The sequence below is a fragment of the Tiliqua scincoides genome, chromosome 12, assembly GCF_035046505.1.
Source record: "Tiliqua scincoides isolate rTilSci1 chromosome 12, rTilSci1.hap2, whole genome shotgun sequence".
Taxonomy (NCBI): Eukaryota; Metazoa; Chordata; class Lepidosauria; order Squamata; family Scincidae; genus Tiliqua; species Tiliqua scincoides.
In genome coordinates, this window is record NC_089832.1 from 1,500,133 (window position 1) to 1,511,609 (window position 11,477).

At 50.5% G+C, this 11,477-nt stretch overlaps 1 pseudogene; it reads right to left on the minus strand.

The window, feature by feature from the left end:
* Positions 1-10,303: 10,303 nt before the first annotated feature.
* On the minus strand, positions 10,304-10,423 carry LOC136663323 (5S ribosomal RNA; annotated as a pseudogene).
* Positions 10,424-11,477: the final 1,054 nt, after the last annotated feature.

Sequence of the window (11,477 nt, forward strand, 5' to 3'; positions counted from 1 at the left end):
CTTGTCCCATGCCTGGAATCTTCACCTTTGCCTGGCATGGACACCACACTTCCCTTTGTTCTCTGGTCCTTGACCCCTTCCTGTTCTGGTCCACTTGGCCCAACAACCAGCTTCCCCAGCCTGTCCCACAGTCCAGCTACCTGAACCCTTGACATACTCTGAGGTGGGTGACATTTTTGCCTGCTGCTCAAGCTTCCTCTTGAGTGTTCACAATCCTGGCACTGTTGTCAGTGGATGTGAGAGCACCCCTGAGCCCAGAAGCCTTGTCCTCTTTCAAGGAGCGCTTCTCTGAACATCGCAGCCATTACTTCGTGTCACAGTAATTACACCTCTATACCGTTGCCCTGATGGAAAGAGGAGCAGCGCCTCTCTTAGCCCCATCTCCATCCTGTGCCAAGATCCACCCGATCCTTTCCCACGATCGAGAGCTGCACAAGGCCCTGCAGAAATGAGCTGCATGGGGCATCCCTGAGGCTTGCAGAGAACAGGGTGCTGGGCATTTGTGAGGACAGGGGCAAGAGTCGGGTGGGAGGGGTTCAGGCAGCCAGCTGCAGAGCAGGCACCGGAGGCGGGAATCAACCAGTGTCACTTGCTCAGCAGCAGTGTGGGCTTGAGTGACTCTTATTTGTGCAGTTACAAGAAAGCAAGAGAAATGGGTGCCCCCTCCCAGTTTGGCCTCCTCTTCCTTGTCCCTGGTTGCAGAGGAATGAGAAGTGAACAACAGTTGCACGTGTCCAGAATCATTAGTTTGCCCAGGACTACTGCAGTGCCCCTTGCTTGCCACTCAATTGTGGGGCTTGGTGAGAGTGCCTCATGGCGTATGGCAGGGACCCCAAAAGGTGGTGGTTCTGGGCTGGCTTCATGGACTCTCCTTTGAAGAGATCCATTTCAAGAGTAGCCACTTTTCCACATTGCTTCCCCCTGTGGAAAACGGGGCCTGAGAGCTCATCCTCCGAAGCCACAGGAGAGCACGTTCTTCTGGGTTGCAGCACTGTGGGAAGTGTGCGCTGCTTGCTTGTGATGAAAGGAGGGTGGAGTTCTTATGTTATGAGTTGGTGCTGCCTAATTATCTCTCATCAGAGCCTACACTGTGTCCGTACACCTCTTTTAAAAATCCTAAACAGAAGCCACTGCCAAAGCAAATTAAAATCTTCCAATTGAAGCAGGCAGGCACATGGCGCGGTCCATATGCTCCCAAATTAAGCCCCGCTTTGTTGGTAACAAAAGGCGGCTTTTCTGCCTTGGGAACTGGAAATCAAAGCAGCTCGTTTGCTGGGGGAGGCTGGGTGCCTGTGGAGCGCCAGCAACAGGCAGCCTGCGAGCACTCCTTGCCCAGCTTGCCTGATTTGGTCCGATCCTTTGGCAGCCAAGGGGCAGTGAGGCCGCAGCATGGACTCCAAATGAGAGTCTGGAAGACAGACCAGTCAGTCAGTCAGTTGGCAACCTTCAGTCTTGAAAGACTCTGGTATCGCGCTCCGAAAGGTGGTTCTAGAACAGCGTCTAGTGTGGCTGAAAAGACAGACCAAAGAGAGCGGAATTGGCTCCCAACCAGGTCCCCTGTTTCCCTGAAGGCCCAGGTGGTGGCTCCCCTTGCCCCAGAGGCCTTCCTGGTCCTCTCACTGCTCTGATTTTGCCACCAGGCCAAAGCTCCTCTTTCTTGCCGTGTCCTTCTGCTACTCAGTGATTTTGGGTTATTCTTTTACCCCACTGAGTTGAGTGGCTTGGTTTGCTGATCAGCGTTTCTTTCAGACCTGTCCTGCTCTTGCTTCCCTCCCCCCATTCTGTAATTTGTGGATCATGTTACAATGTTCGCCATTATGTGAGCGGCCTTGCAGGCCCCTTTGAGGGATCCACATTTCTGGAGATATATAGTAATCTCCCGGCATGGGCATCCCATTCCTAATGAATGTCAAATAGGGGAAGACATGGAAACAGTTCCCGGGTGGACCACATGGGCATGCTTTGCTTCCTTTTGGACTGTCGTTCATTGTCACTAAATGGGAGGTTGGCTCCCTGGTTCCATGGTAGCATTGGGGGGGGGGGCTTGAGAAAATACCTTTCTCTCATTTTCATGGGTTGGCAAAAGAACTTCCCCTGCCATCTTCATCCTGGTGCCTCCTTTCCCTCTACCACTCCCTAACTGAGGGACCATCCTGGGGCAATATGGGGGGCAGTGGCTGCTGTCATTGGGGGGCACCAGGCTCTTGTGGTGGCTTCCATTTTCTCTCTCTCTACATTGTCTTCACTTTGAATGCTGCTCTTAGAGAGAGATGGGGAAAGCCTGCGACGGTGGCCACATGGAAGTCACCCAGGCCGGGGCCCTCCCTTGAGTGGATTCCCACCGTGCACCGATGGAGCTGCCTTATAGCAAGTCAGTCTTTTGATCTGTCAGGATCAGTACTGCTGTCCAATTCCCACTGGCAGTGGGTCCCGTGGGTCTCAGTCACAGAGGGCCAAGAGAGGCCTCCACTGGGCACAAGCCCTGTGGACTGCTCGACCCTGCCGTAACTCCCTCCGGTTTGCCTTTCCCTGTGTGTGTGCTGTCTTGCTACCCACATGTACCCCACAACCGCCTTCCCCCCCTCCTCTGGAGCAACAAGCATCTTAAGACACTTCTCATGTTTGAACATGATAAACTCCGGCAATGTGTCTGTGGAGACAGCCAGGCAATTTGGGAGAGTGCTGTGGCAGCATTTAATGTGCGTCTATTTATGCCACTGAGGGAAGCATAAAGAATAAATGAAAGGCCTGTTTGAAAGTCGAGAAGAATTAATGCTCAGAAAGCCACTCTGGGGGGACTTTAAACAATTAATGTTTCTACTAAAAAAACAACACCCTCTGCTGAACAATGCAGGGATCTAAATAAGGCACAGGGTGAGCTGAAGGGATGACTCACCTTTCAACTTATGCAGCAGGTGGGTTTTTTAAGCTTCAGGTTGGAAATAAAAGAAGACTTGAGCACCGGCCTTGCCGTTATTGGCCACTTTTCAGTGCCTCCTCTTTTAAGCCCAGCTGGTAGGGAAAGGACTGCATCAGTCACTCACTTTCCCTGGGAATCTGTTTGGGGTGTTCTCTGGGCTGCTACAGCTGAGTTTTCCAGATCACGCAGCTTGTGTCACCAGGAGATGTATGTGAGGGATTGGGGGGGGGGGAAGGATGGGGAGGAGGCTGGCTGCTGGGCTGGCGGATCTAGTTCTTGTGCATGTATTTCCTCTGAATGCATTGTGCGTTTTCCCCTCCCCTCCTGTTTGGGGATCCCTATTGATGTGGCTCCATATCCCAGTCCCATCAATATTGGAACCACAAGGCTTGGATTCCTTGCCTACTCACAAGGAGCCGGGGGGGGGGGGAGGTCCAGTAAGACAAGCGGCAGGTTTCAAGGGAGGGGATTGTCTGGCCTGGGCACTGGAGCAGGGGTTACCTGCCAAGGGGCCAGTGCACTCCTGCCTGCTGACTGGAATGGGGGGATGCATTCATTCCACCTCCTCATGCGCAGACCCCTCCTGCTTTCTGGCAGGCAGAGGAAATCAAGGGAGACAAAGTCCTCCTCGGGCCTCAAAGGGGGCTTGCAAAGCTTTTCGTCCCCAGCCACATGCACTTGCCCTCTGCCATGGCCCTTTCACTGGGGCATGATGGCGGAAGCGGCGCTGGTGGCAAAGGCTCGTCTGTGGCTGACACATGCCAGGAGGAAGGCAATTGCAGTGAGTGGCAAAGGAGCACTTTGCTCAGTCATGTCTAAGGAGACGCTAATCGCCCAGGCGAGAGCACTTCCCAGGGCTTGCTCTCGCAGAAGAGCATGTCTGGAGCCATCTGACAGGCTCCTCTGTGAGTGTCCTTCTTTGTGCGGCCTGCAGGCTCTTGCGAGGCTGGCTGTGAAATGCAGCCTGGGCATTGATGGGCATTGAGATGGTGTCTGACAAGAAGGTAGCAAGGAAAGTGTGGTTGTGTGTGCACAAGGGTGCAATGATTGTGCTCCTTGGGAGCATTTGTGCACCTGAATTGTTGCATCAATGGGGAGGGAGCTTGGGGGGGCCTCACCCTCTGCTTCCGTGGCTGCCTGTGCCTCTGTGGGGCATTACCTGATATTTAGTTATGGAGATTTACAGCCCACTCGTGTGGTGGGCTCAGATGGACTCACAGCAGTTGGTCTACATGCCAACATTTCTGTCTCTAAAGGGAGGCCAAAGGGGCTCATAACCTAAATAATTAAGTGGTTCAGGGATACAGGCAGCCAAGTGAAATGGAAACAGCATTGCAGATCTGATGCATTTGAAGGGCTCGCCCAGGAACACCCACCCCACTCCACACCTGGTAAGGCCACACCTGGTAAGGCCACACCTGGAGTATTGTGTCCAGTTCTGGTCGCCGCATCTCAAAAAAGACATAGTGGAAATGGAAAAGGTGCAAAAGAGAGCGACTAAGATGATTACGGGGCTGGGGCACCTTCCTTATGAGGAAAGGCTATGGCGTTTGGGCCTCTTCAGCCTAGAAAAGAGACGCTTGAGGGGGGACATGATTGAGACATACAAAATTATGCAGGGGATGGACAGAGTGGATAGGGAGATGCTCTTTACACTCTCACATAACACCAGAACCAGGGGACATCCACTAAAATTGAGTGTTGGGAGGGTTAGGACAGACAAAAGAAAATATTTCTTTACTCAGCATGTGGTTGGTCTGTGGAACTCTTTGCCACAGGATGTGGTGATGGCGACTGGCCTGGATGCCTTTAAAAGGGGATTGGACAAGTTTCTGGAGGAAAAATCCATTACGGGGTACAAACCATGATGTGTATGCGCAACCTCCTGATTTCAGAAATGGGCTATGTCAGATGCAAGGGAGGGCACCAGGATGAGGTCTCTTGTTATCTGGTGTGCTCCCTGGGGCATTTGGTGGGCCGCTGTGAGATGCAGGAAGCTGGACTAGATGGGCCTATGGCCTGATCCAGTGGGGCTGTTCTGATGTTCTTAACTACAATTCCCAGGAAGCCTTGCAGGTCTCTTGTTATCTGGTGTGCTCCCTGGGGCATTTGGTGGGCCGCTGTGAGATACAGGAAGCTGGGCTAGATGGGCCTATGGCCTGATCCAGTGGGGCTGTTCTTATGTTCACACATGCTCTGTCCTCCCAACAGCCACCCAAAGAGCTTTCTGTAGAATGGCTATTTGCTAAAGAGATGCTGCAAAGTGGGGTGGGGAGCAAAATGGAGCCCCAGAAGAGCCAGAGAGGCGGGAGTCTATGTTAGGGGCATCAGGACTTTCGCTTGGAATCTCTGGGAGCAAGAAGAGTTCCCAAGTTCTGGACTGGTGTTGCCCACCAAAGTTGGTCACTGGGTGCTCCTAAACAGGAAGGCCTGGGACAGTCCCTGGCCATGCCTGTCTCCTGACTCTCAGCTCACCCCGACTCTTGGTTCTGTCTTGAGCAGAGCCTACAGCCCCCCCCCCCCCCGCAGCGCCGGACACTCTGGAGCTGTTCTGAAGAGGCGTTTGCAGGCCCTGGAGCGCACCTTCACTGGAAGGTGTATCTTAGGAGGGGAGGGAGCACCCTGTTGGTTTCAGGCTTGTGTGACAATGTGGGATGTAACAGGATTCCCACAACCTGGTGCAGCCACAGTGGGAAAGGAAATGTAAGGCAGGAGTGGGTGGTGCGCATGTGTGCTCAGAAGCAGGGAAAGGGGCTAATTCCTGAGAATCACCTGCAGCCAAGGAAGTGTTTTCTGTCCACAGACTGGCAGCCATCGAGTCTCAGGCTGCTAGAGGGCCCTGACTTGCAGTCTGTGTTTTGTGATGATAGCGCAAAGGCAGAGTTTTGCTGTAGACATCTGTTTGTGGTTTCGTCTCTTTCTCCTCCGAACAAGAGGCTGTTTGAAGTAGTTCCTACAGCTTTGATGAAAGAATCTTTCAAGATCTGTGTGTGTGGTGGGGGGGACGAGACATGGGAACATTTTCTCCTGCTCGCAGAACAAAGAGAAACGACTATCCGTGCGCTCCCCACTCTTGCTGTGCAGGGACTTTGGTCCCACGGTGTGAAGCAAATTGATGTTGCAGGCAACAGGTCTGACTCATTGGAGAGTCTTTGATGCCGCTGCTTATCTTGTTTGACTAAACACTTCCAAGCTTGGGATGATGCCTCGGAAGGAGTGGGAGTGTGGCGATTGCTTCCGTCATCCCAACAGGCCAGCTCTGGGAAGGAGTCTAGCAGCACAATCCAATGTGTCTCCAGTGCCAGCAGAACAAGTGTTCTGTTGGCAAAAGCACCATAAAATGCTTTGTGACATCAATACAAATTAGTCATGAATACCCTCTCTGTCATGAATATGTACAGTTTAGGGTTAGGGTTGCATTGCAAGGCCTGAACCAAGCTAAAACAGTAACACAGAAGTGGCTTGCATTTTCTAGCTGCTAGGATTTACAACTCAATGGACGGTGATAATGTAGCACCTAGGCAGCCAGAAAGAAGCCCAGCAAGGATGGAATGCAGCTGTAGATCTCCAGGGGGAGGGAAGAGCTGAGAGGTGGAGCTTCCAGCCCCACTTCAGGAGGACAGGGTCTTGGTTCCTTGTCTCTTGGTGAGAAAGGTGTGGGTGCACATCCTGCCCCACCAGGACCATGTGGCCAGAGGTAACTGACCTGAGGATCTACAAAAGAAGCTGACCCAGGTGAGAGTCAGAGAATAATAGAGTTAGCCAGTTAGCTTTATTGTTTTATGTTGATATGTTTCCTAGAAGTTTTTATGCCTCTAGCATTTGCTGCCTTTTGTAACCTTTTGTAACCCTATGTATTTAATAAAGTAAAAATCTTTTTACCATGTTGGTTCATTGTCTGTTGGGGACAAAGGTTCAGAATCCTGCCTAGCCCTTCAGCAAGCTACCAAAAATCCTCATTGTGGACTAGAAACTTGAGGACTGAGACTTTAAGTAAAGAAAGTGCTCAGTGTCTACAAGGGATATAGTTGAGCCTAGAGGGTCTCAGTTTCCCTGGACTGAGGCACTGGCTCTTACAGGGTGGTGGCAGTACTACCGCACAGGGATCTTTGAGGGCTCTAGGGTTCAGAACCAACAACTCTGAGCCCCCAAAACCCTGAGTGTGAGATCAAGTATACGACACTCTCCCTCACTGGAAGTTTTCAAGCAGAGGTTGGATGGCCACCTGCCAGGGATGCTGTAGTAATTGCCTCCTCTGAGCCAGGGGTCAGGCTAAATGACCTCCAAGTTTCCTTCCAACTGTCAATGTCTGATTCTACAGTGCACAATTAATGTGTGGAATCTGCTGCCACAAGCTCTGGTGAGTTCGTTATCTGGTGTGCTCCCTGGGGCATTTGGTGGGCCGCTGTGAGATACAGGAAGCTGGACTAGATGGGCCTATGGCCTGATCCAGTGGGGCTGTTCTTATGTTCTTATGTTCTTATGTGATGTCCCCTGACTTAGATGCCCATCAGGGGGATTAGATAAATTAATCAAGGTCAAGCCTTTCAATGGCTTCTACAAGGTCACAGCCAATTGCTCAGGTTCAGCGGTTAGGGGGAAACAGTGGGAGATTGTATACCCCACATCTGGGCTTCTGTGGGAAGCAGGAGACTGGGCTAGATAGGGCTGGGGGTTGAGCCAAGCAGGGCTGCTCTGAGAAGGGGCTTCAAGGCCTGTTCATTGTACAGGATGCTGGTCCTGATTCTGAACCTGTTGGTTTCAATAGGAGCCAGTCCATTCAAACAGAAAATGACCAAGGCTGGAGACAGACCAGAGTGGGAAGTGATCTGGCAGAGACATTGTTGTCCTTGGTGCACCCCCCCCAACTTTTGCTGTCCCTTATCACCTCTTGTCAATGGATTTTGGATGTTTTGAAACAGAGGGGGTAGGGGGCTGAGTGCCCCACTGCTGGTGCAGGCAGCAGTGCGTCTCTCATGCCACCTCTAAAGCCCTGAAGGAGGGAAAGATGGCACCTGACTGATGAGGGGGCCAAGGGTGCCCCCTGAGCTCCCATTAATGGCTGCTGACGTCCCAGCATTGGCTTCAGAACCGCTTAGCAGTTAAAACACAGGAAAAGGCGATTGGATCAGGCCCCTCAAGGCTTAGCATCCTGTTTCCAAGGGCCGGTTTCCATGAGCAGAAAATAAGAGGGAACCCTCTCCTGCCCTTGTGCCCCTGAAACTGGTATGCAGAAAGGCCTGCAGGCCCTTGTAACTGGGAGATGGGAGAGGTGGAAGGAACTCAGTCTGTTTAGCATGGAGAAGGGAAGGCAGAGATGGGGCGTGAGAGCGCTTTTCAAATACCTGGAGGGCTGTCATGTGGAAGAGGGCAGAGTTTATTTGCTGCTGCCCCAGAGAGTGAGGTTAGCTCTAAGGGGGTTAACTTGAAGGAGAAGATATTTTGATTGAACATAAGAGGAATTTCTTAACAATAAGAGTGGGTTGGCAATGGAACAGATTGTCAAGGGAAGTGGTCAGTTCTCCCTCTCAGGAGGTCTTCGAGCAGAGGCTTGACAGGCATCTTTTGGAGTTGCTTGAGAGAGCGTTCTCCTGCTTGAAGCAGTGGGTTGGACTAGATGGCCTTGTAGGGCCCTCCAGCTCTATGATACTGTAGGGTGGGGGGCCACCACAGAGTAGGTCCCCTGTTGTCCACTGTACCTCAGTGTCGTACACTTGGGTCTCACTCCCAGGGTTTTGGGTGCTCAGAGTCGTTGGTTCTGAACCCTAGAGCCCTCAAAGATCCCTGTTCGGTAGTACTGCCACCACCCTGTAAGAGCCAGTGCCACGGTCCAGGGAAACTGAGACCCTCTAGGCTTAACCATATCCCTTGTAGGCACTGAGCACTTTCTTTACTTAAAGTCTCAGTCCTCAAGTTTCTAGTCCACAATGAGGATTTTTGGTAGCTTACTGAACGGCTAGACAGGATTCTGAACCTTTGTCCCCAACAGACAATGAACCAACATGGTAAAAAGATTTTCTACTTTATTAAATACATAGGGTTACAAAAAGTTACAAAAGACAGCAAGTGCTAGAGGCATAAAAAACTTCTAGGGAACATATCAGCATAAAACAACAAAGCTAACTGGCTAACTCTATTATTCTCTAACCCTCGCCTGGGTCAGCTTCTTTTGTAGATCCTCAGGCCAGTTACCTATGGCCACATGAACCTGTTGGGGCAGGATGTGCACCCACCACCTCTCTCAAGGAACAAAGACCCTGTCCTCTGGAAGTGGGGCTGGAAGCTCCACCTCTCAGCTCTTCCCTCCCCCCTGGAGATCCACAGCTGCATTCCATCCTTGATGGGCATCTTTCTGGCTGCCTAGGTGCTACATTATCACCTTCCATTGAATTGTAAATCCTGGCAGCCAGGACTGCAAGCCCCTTGCAAGCCCCTTCTGTGTTACTGGGTTACTGTGGTTCAGGCTTTGCAATGCTACTAGGCCTAAACTGTACATATTCATGACACTCAGCAAGGAGGCAGAAAGCCAAATCTTACAGAATGGGCAGACTAAGATTGATGGCATCTATCACAGGGCACAAACCACTCAGCCACAGGATCCTCCTGGTTGCCTTTCCTTTCTATTTTCTCTGGAACTCAACTGTCAGTTCCACTCTCCCCCTCCCCGCCTTTGCACCCTGCAACCCTGATGCACTTGCTCTTGCTCTAACCTTGCCTTGATGAGGCCTTTGCTTGGCACCTGACAACCAAGGGCAGACCCCTGCTAAGACATGGCCACTTGGAAATAATATTTTGAAGAGCCTAGCGGAGCACACTGCTGATGGAGGTGATGCGGTCCATTGTTTTGCTTTCCACCAGATTCCCCACTTTGCCTTTCCAACAAAGCTTGAGTGTCTCTCTTTAGTCTTGCTCATAAATATTTATGACCCACCTTTCCACACAGTGTGCCCAAGGTGGCTAATAGCGTATTTAAAAACAACACTAACAACAAAATCATCATAAGAGCTATAAAAACACAACTCGAACCACACAGCAGCAGATGTTTTATCACAGCAGATAAAACATCACCGTGATTGCACAGCACAGCAGCAGAATTACATGAGCCTGGCCACAAGATCTTTAAAGACCAGTGAAACAGTCAGGCTGCTTGGGAAGGGTGTCACTTGGTGGCAGAGCAGGAGCTTCTGCCCCAATAGGTCCCAAATTTGGTCCCTGGTGTCTCCAGGTCAGGCCAGATATTTCTGAACTCAAAAGACCAATGGTCTGTCTCAGTCTGAGGCTACTTCCTAGGTAAGCTACATGGCAACAAGAGGTCACCATAGAGGTTGTGAGATGAGCCTCCTCACTGGTTGGCAACCTTCAGTCTCAAAAGACTATGGTACAAGCCGACAGCACCCAGTATTCCCAGGCAGTCTCCCATCCAAGTACTAACCAGGCCTGACCCTGCTTAGCTTCCAAGATCAGATGAGATTGGGCATGTGCAGGGTAACAGTTGCTATAAGAACTGCAAAAGGTGTCTTGTAGCACCTTGTGTTGCTTTTGCTCCAGTGTTCTTTTCCACATTTCCACCAGACTTAGGGACTCTGGCAAATTCCAATACCCAGGCAGGTTTGTGGGCAAAAGTGATATTTTGGGTACTGTCCCCTGGAGGAGAGTGTGAGACCGGCCTCTGGCCTACTTCAAGCTCAGCTGGTAGTTTTGTTGTAATGGTACAGCCTAAAAAGGCTGATATGTGACCTTTTCTGGTAACACTTTCCTTCTCTTTGTTCCCCAAACAGGTGTTCAAAGAGCTGCCCTCCTGCTGTGAAAGTCAAGATTTAAAAACAAAACACCCAACAACAATGGCTTTCATGAGAAGGGGGAAATCACCCCTTTTATTTTACTTTTCAATGATGGCAGCATCTGCAAGCAGAATGTGTCTTGTCTGACTTGACGCACACCAAGCAAGGTTTGTGCAAAGGTCACTTCCGCAAATAGGGGTACTTTGATTGTATGAATGCCTCTGATCTCTGCCATCTTGTGAGAGTTGCACTGAGAAGCCACGGCACCAGTGGTGAACCTGAAATGAATCTTAATTCCACCCGCTTGAAACAGTGAGTTATGCTTGAAGTTGAGCACTCATTTAAGAGGGGGAAAAGCTATTTTTTGAAATGATATGGCTGTCCTTACTGGAGCCATGGACTTTTATTTTATTTTTTTTTGCAGGAGATAATGATTTTCCATTTTTTTGTGAATCAACAAGTCTTACTGATGGGGAAAAAGTGTGATTTTTTTTAGTTACATGTTTACTGGGAGGCAAGAATCTAAAGGCCAGATTTTGATCTGAGCATTGCATGTTTTGTGACATCATCTAATGCGGCAGCATTTTTGTGGCGTTTCTTGAAATTTACGGCAGGGATGAGAATGAGATTTCTCTAGGACTGGTTACGATTCAGCCAACTGGAATCTACAAATGGGCTGTTGAAACCACTTAGTGCTTTAATGGTCAGAGATGTCAGTGGCAACAATATATCCTTGCCCAGGAGAAAATGGGTTTTTATTGTTTACCGCTATTCTT